This window comes from Manis pentadactyla, chromosome 3 (assembly GCF_030020395.1).
Source record: "Manis pentadactyla isolate mManPen7 chromosome 3, mManPen7.hap1, whole genome shotgun sequence".
In the NCBI taxonomy this organism is placed as follows: Eukaryota; Metazoa; Chordata; class Mammalia; order Pholidota; family Manidae; genus Manis; species Manis pentadactyla.
This window is the reverse complement of record NC_080021.1, coordinates 7,102,658-7,110,582: the sequence shown is the minus strand read 5'-3', so window position 1 is coordinate 7,110,582 and position 7,925 is coordinate 7,102,658.

Sequence of the window (7,925 nt, the reverse complement as noted above, 5' to 3'; positions counted from 1 at the left end):
ATTGGAATGCTCCCTCACTCTTTGAACTAACTGTGAGCCTCTTAAAAGTAGTGTTTATCTTGTAACCACTGAATGAGTTTTACAATGGTATGTTCATAGTACATGTAGAATAATGCATGGAAACTAACAATTGAGTAAGATTGTTATACTTACTAAAATTATGACTGATTGGTAATAGCAATCAAAGGACTTGGAAAAACCTTCCCCAAATATCTCCTTTGTGATGTTTTTCTTTGGCAGACGTGACCAAAGATCCTATCAATGGATCATGTTTCACTTCTATAGTGTAAGAGACCTTGCTGGAAACAAGTGCCCAGCCAGGATATCAGACCCTGAACCCTTTTATATCAAGGTGTAGGGACTGAGCTCTGGCCAAGGGAAGGAGGAAGTTGTACTGCCCACTTTAAGGCCATATCAGGCTATATAACTTTCTTGTACTATCTTTCATACCCTCTCTCTTCCTCATCTTACTAGAATTCTAGGGTAAACTTGGAAGCCATTTGTGAATGAAGAGGTGGAGCCTTCATTAGTCTGGTTTCCTGAATGACTGGGTTAGAGGAAATTCTTCCATCCACCAGTCCAATTGCTGGATCTCATTTGAGCAAGAAATAAACTGTGTCAAACCACCGTAAATTTGGAGTTTTTCTGTTTTGGCAGTAAGGGTTACCTTAATTAACACACTTTTTGTATCAAATTCTATCCAGTTCCTATGTTAACACTACAAATACTCAAGTGAAACAGTCTCCAATCTTGAAGAAAATATATAGCTGAAAATGCTGCAAAGTGAGGCTGAGTGCCATGAAGGATCTCCAAATACAAGCCTTTCAGAGATAGGAAGGAAGAGGACTGTTATTTCCTGTATTTTGCAAACAATGAACCTGCTTCTTTTCCTTGTTAGGATGTTTCTTTAGATCTTCCATAGCTGAGCTAATATAGCAAAAGTCTCCAAATCAAGTGCATCATCAGAATTTTTTGACAGTGACCTTTGTTCAAAGTGAATATTTTCCAGACCCATTTCCCAATAATTATAAGTGTAATTCCTTAAGTCTGAGTTGGGACCCAAGATGTTTGTAGCACCCTCTCCAGGTAGTAGGGATGATTGGCTAAATTTGGGAACTACTTATTCAAGCGACCTTTAAAATTGTCTACTGGATATGCAGTCCTAAACAGCTACTCCTCAGCTTCCTCCGTATCCAAGCTCCCAATAAACCAAAACATTTTTACTTTCAGCAAAAAATCTTGCCTTTTACTTCACTGAGAAAATTGGATCTATCTAAAAGGAAATTTTCCATCTCCTCCACCAGACCATAGTGTGTGCCGATGTACTCCGCCGTCCGTCCTGTTGCGTAGACGCTGCCCCCGTGCTGCCTGCTTTGCCCACTCATGCGCCACATCTGCGATGACCCCTTCCTCTTTCAAAATAACAAACGGTCTCTTTTTTCTGGATCAGTTCTTCTCACATGCAAATATACTGTGATAAGTTTTGTCTTTTTAAAAAAATAAAAATAAAAATGGACCCCTCTCTATTCGTTTTCAATTTGCACGTATAGTGAAACAATGTTTTAAATGCTTGATACTCTGTACCTTCTGTTCTTTCTTAACTCTTCCCAGTCAAGTCCCTGCAGCCTCCTGTCCGTGACTCTGCCCCAGGGACCTCTGAAGGCCCCAAAGGTCCCCATCCTACCCGGGCTCTGGCTCTCAGCCCGAGGCATCTGGGGTCTCAGTGAACTTGACATCACAGGCCTTCTTTCTGTGGGAGACACTTTTTTCCTACTTAGTTTCTGAGCTGTCACATCTTCCTGGGTTTCCTTCCATTTCCTTGGGGGTCCTACTCTCACCACCGATCCCTTCTCTCGTCTCTCCTCCTGGCACACGACTGTAGACTAGACACATGGCCCAGCTGCCCGGTGTGGTGCTGTGACCGTCCCTCTAACACTCTGTTCTCATGGTTGACACAAGTTCTCTTGTGCTCTTCTCAAATCCTGAAGACCCCCACCTATCAGATAAACTTTCACATTCCCTGTAATCAGTCTGTAAAGGTGGACATTGCTGGGTTATGGGCCAAATTAGGGAGTTTGGGAGATTATAATTCCTCCCAGAAACTTTCATGGATTGACTCTCTGGAACAGATATTCTAAAGTTTTCATTACGGTCATTTTTCCTGATTAAAGGAAACACATGCATGCTTTAGGTTGATTTGACATGCACAGTTAGGCCACTCTTCTCCCTTCTAAATGTCTGCTTTTTGACATTGTTTTATGTTGGAGCAATGGAATTTCCTTGTGGGGGAGGTACAGACAGTGGCAGAAATCTCAACCCATTTCCACAATTGTGGTTCAAGTGTAGAGATCTATCTGGCAGACTTGGAGTGGATGGGAAACCCAGCAAAGGGGTTTACTTCATTCGGATTTCTGACTGGCACCAGAGATCTGGAGGGGAAAGCAAGGGCCCAGGGCAGGGTTAATATGATAACTGAAGTCTCCTCACCAGAGAGGTTGATTGTTCCTAAGAGAAATAAAGAGGAATATGTAAATCAAAGTCATTCACCTATTTATTCACTCAACAAATATATATTAAGCATTTATTATTACAAGGTGTTCTTGGAATATGTCAAGGAATAGAATAAGTAAAATTATTGCCCTCATGCAGCTTATATTCTAGAAAAGAAGGAAATAAAATAAGTGATGTGCATAATAATTAGGTAAATTATTTACTAGGTGGTGATAAATGATGCGGGAAAAAATAAAAATAGAACAGAATAAGGGGAATGGGGGCTGGTTGCAATCTTTAATAAGATAATCAGACAGGTGTTCGTGAGATGCAATCTCTGAGATTCTGCAGCATCAGCCAGCACTGCGGAATAATCGAGGGTATTTTTTGCCACAAACACATGCTCTTTCATACAGGCTCTAAGGGAGGATCAAATATCTCTACAACAGTCCCAGACGAAGGAGGTTGGCTGAAGATTCGTAGCTGGGTGTCTTGGAAGCACCGCCTTGCTGGGGTCCAGCTGGGAAGACTCTCGCCCAAGGAGAGCGAGGTGCGTCCTCCCTGTGCCCACCTTCTGTTTATTTGTTATGACACCTGAGCAGTGACAGCTCCGGGGGACTAAGTTTCATCTGGGAAGGAAGGGGAGGTGTCAGCTAGACAAACAGGCTCCAGCTTTGAGTGCAGCAGCCTCCCCTCTGGCTCGGAAGAGATTTCACTCAGCAAAACGGCTGGCATGGCGCCAGCGAACCCGGCTTGGCACACGCTCAGATGACAGCGACGTCCCTGCCGTTGGGCACCTGTAAGGAATGGGCTACATGTGCTCTCGGCTTTCTAGAAGATACAAAGCAAAGGAAGACGAGACGCACGAGGCTCCGTGAGACGGCCTGGGGCTTCACGCGGAACAGCGTGACTGACCTGGTTGAAGCGTTTAACTGCCAGTACAACACAATTTGTGCTCAGGCTCTAGTGAGGCTTGGTGACACCTTCTTTATTGACATATAAATACACACACAAAACTGCAAGTAGTATGTTTCTTCAAGCTCTGGGTTTAAATATCTTAAATGAATTCCTGGTGATATGTTATCTAACAACACTATGTTGAGTACCTGTTACAGACCATTTACAAAGCAGGCTGAGGTTGACTATAAACAGTTACCATTTTCAGTGTTCCAGAACCCAATATTCTTCTAGGGTCACCCAGATTTGGTTTTGGACATGGCGTTTCCCCCACTCTGTGTAGTTTAGGTGGGAGAGATGCCTGCCTCCCACACTAAAATCTTCAGGAGACCACATTAGTTGGGGTGACCTTCTCCTCACACAGGACTGTACAGTGAGTGACCCGGTGTCACCCAAAGCAATGCTCTCTCCAGAATGTCAGGAATTCACACCACTGCTGGAAGGACATGAGGAATCATTAAGTGGATGCAGCATTGTGGACACCTTCTGGTTTCCACGACCCTACCCTCTGTGTACCTGTGCTCCTCTACCTTCTCAACATCCTGGGAAGGAGTAACACCCTGCCTACAAGGGACTTACAGGCTCTCAGTATGTCTGATTACTTTTCACCATTGGGTATTGTATTCTGAAAATATTTATTCAATAGTCATTTTTATTGAAGTGTAGTTGATATACAGTATTATATTGATGTCAATCACACACCAGAGTGATTTGACAGTTATCTACATTATTAGATGCTCACCCCAATTAATGTAGTTACTGTCAACATAGAAAGATGTTACAGAATTATTGACTATATTCTCTATGCTGTACTTTCATCCTCATGACCATTTATATATGATGGAGATTTTGTGCCTCTTTAAGGACCTACTTACTGTCAAGCAACGTGCCAGGCCTACAGGCATCAAACTGCTTAGGGCAGCATCCTTCCCCTCAGGATGCTTATAGTCTAAGCAGAGTGATTACACATTTGCAAAAAACAGAACAAAACAGTCACATGTTGGAAAGGAGGTATTCAGACACAAGGGAAAGTACTATGGAAAACCACATGTAAATAAAATAGGCACGTGCAAGAATCAGGGCAGCCTCGTTGCAAGTTTTTGAGATGCTTGTGGAGTGATTTAGTCTATGATGATGGGAGAGAGCCACAAGCAACAAGATAAAAGGGGGGAAAATTGGCAATGTTTTATTTACTTGTATGGCTGCACTGTTGGGAGCAGAAGCATTGTTCTCTGTGCACACTGACTTTTTTCAATCCAGGGCCTTGAGAATTGCTTTTCTATAACTTTAACTAGGTCATAATATACATTGTTCTAAAGCCACAAATTCTGTCCCTTATTTTAAAACTTCTCGCAGTACCTTGAAAATAAACCCAAGAGTAACACAAGATTGTAACTTTTACCAGAGTTATAAATTCAGGCAGCCAAAATAAGTGGTTAGTTAAAACAATCAGGCAAAATAAAGAAAAGCCCCTGACTCTCTCCATCACGTTTCACAGAGATGAAGGGACACCAAGTTTAAGCACCACTGAAGGCCCCTGGGAACCAGTGTTGTTGGAGGGATATTACAGAAAATTGAGTTAAGTTCCCCTTTAAGAACCTGAATTTGGATTTACCTGTGCAAGGCATATAACTTTTTTTCTTCTCTTTACTTTTGGGGAAATCGGAAACAATTCATGTTCTGTTACTGGGGTATTTTTCTTACATAAGTTATATTAAGATATAGGTGCCATTGCCCAGAAGATAAATTATACATTTTGCAACAAGGGAAGGTAACAGGTAAAGTCTGCAGCATGCCCATGAAAATCCTTTTTATGCCTGAAATTAGATTTGTCTGTTTCAATTAGAAGAGATAGAGAAATTCATCTATTAGTTTCAAAAAGGTACAATAATTATGCTTAGAGGTGTCTGTGGCACATCATTTCTGCTCCATATGGGAAACCGAAAGACCAGAATATTTTCCATTTTGTAAGAAGTTGCTTACTTGAACCTGTCAAGTTCGGCTGAGGGTTATAGGCTAATTCTTCAATAGTCACCCATTTATACAAGTAGGTTAAGCCAGGACTTAATACTGCCCCCGTGTTTGAAATCATTTCCTCTTTGCCAGAGTGATAAAGTGAATGCAGCAAATACCTGAGCGTTGATAACAGAGTATTGCATTGAGTAGAGGGACAGTAAACACCTTTTGACTGCCTCCTATACCTTAGTATCCTGTGACTCTCTCTCATTGCATTTAAAATAATGAAAATGAGGACTTAACCCAGATCAGGAGGTCAGCCCTGCTTTGCGGCATGTTGTGTAGTCACAGGTCTTACGTCTGGGGCTGGGACAGGGTTCTGCTGAATTGCCTGGCTGCTGCTTCCATGTCCAGAGCAGTTATTTGTCCTCAGTGACGTTCTCCAGGTGAGTCAGGGCTGACGCAGAGAGTATGAGCGGCACAGCACCTCTTCCGAAAAGCCAGCGTCCCATCTCCAAGGGCGCCTCTCCGGCAGTGAGCCTGTCGGGAATCCACAGCAGCCAGGCTGTCTCCTGAGGCCTTTCTTCCGTGTAGGAATTTAGCTCACAAAAGACAAGCCCGATGAGAAGCTGGCCATGCGACCCAGTATCAGCCCTTATTCACCTTCTGGATGAAATGAAGGGTCACTGATTTAAGGGCCTGAATAATGGAATAGCTGTTAGCAGCACCTGAGTCAGAAAATACCCTTTGGGAAATGCTTCTTCAGGATGAACGACAGAGGCCGTCCCTTCCCCCTCTTCACCTGTCCTACCGTTAAATTGGGGATGTTGGGGACATTCCCTGATGCCCACTCCCTCTGAGGTCCTTGCCAATCAGAGCCAGCCTTCTTTGCCAGACATCAGGGTGCTGTTGCTAATTGTTCCACTGTTAGTATTTATGATAATCCTTTGTAGTAAATATTGTAAATGTCTCTCTGGTCACAGACTAGGGACCATAATCTAAGTTTTTGTGTTATAAGGAGAGGCTTGTTTTTCAGAGAGAGGAAAATCAAGCAGAAATAATAGTAATTTACACCTCAACAGGGATTAGAGTTCACACTGTGATGTCATATATATTTTTTGATCTTTCTCACCAGTACCGGTAGGACAATCCAGGATTATTGTCTCAATTTTACAGCTACACATCAGAGAGGTTAACAGATTTCTAAAAGGTCACACAGTCAATTGGCAGTGAAACTAGAACAGAACAAAACATCTGGTCTCAAACCCTGTGATTTTTCTGCTCCCACTCAATAATAGCAGGGGAAACAAGCAGAACACTCTCTTGCTGTTACTTTGTTCTGTATTTATCATAGACAAAGAGAGGTCAGATTGTCTAAGCCAGTTCAGTGTCACTTAAGGCAATTTATAGTCTGGTTAGGTTAAGTGTGACATCAGAATTCCTGGATTTAAATTCCAAATTTTATTATTCATTAGCTATGGGAACTTAAGCAATTTTTTAAAAATTCACTAACCCTCATTTACCTTGGCTATAAAATGGGGATAACCACAGTATCTACGTCAGAGGATCATCATACATGAAATGAAATAAAAACCACATAAGACACACAAGTCTTTTGTAAAAGATGGCAGTGACAGTGTGATGACGGTGATGGTGGGGGTGACAGTGAGAGCATGACCAGTAGTAGAAGAAGCAATAATTTCAAAGGTGTGGAAATCAATGCATTGAAATAAGACTAATAGTACAGATTGAAATAAAATAACTTAAAATTTTAGCAGAATATTGTGACCCCCGAGTTTAAATTTTCCTGCTTTGGGAACCAGAATCTCTAGAAAGAAGGAACTTGAAATCATGGGTCATGAAAAAACAACTCTCCCCTTGTCACTGGGCCATTACCTTCGTGAAGGGCTATTGTTCTTTATTTTGTTCTTGGCATTAGAGGATGGAGGTATTTCATGGGTTTGCACCTGCTCTTTCCTCCTATAATAGCTCTTGGGTGAACAACAGAGTGAGAATGAGGATCTGCCAACTAACAGCTATGTCCATGCTGGTAACATTTTTGAAAACCGGAGAAATTACTATTGGGAGGGTTTGAGGTCCTAGTGGACTCACTCTGACGGATGTGCGGTCATCTTTCCCTGTGGGGCCTCTTCTCGTGGGCTCATTTTCCTTCCCCAGCTTATAGGTATCATGATGGTCACAGATGTGCGTGGACCAGTGAAATGTGAGCGGTAGTGATGCGTGTGCCCTTTGGGCTTACGTCACCCTTCTCTTCTGCCATGAGAGCAGCCGTATGTCGGCTTTGTCCTCTGTGGAAGGCTATACGGGGCAGAGCTGAAGTTGCACTGTGATGTGTGTGTAGCATAACTGTCAAATACACTTTCACTTTTTTTGAGGTTGTTTGTGCAATATAATGTTGCCTGACAGACACATCCCACTGGATAATGACAGACACATCCCACTGAGCTACTGTGGGAGCAGACTGTGTTTTAATTGTTATTAGATCAAAATTAACCACTTTA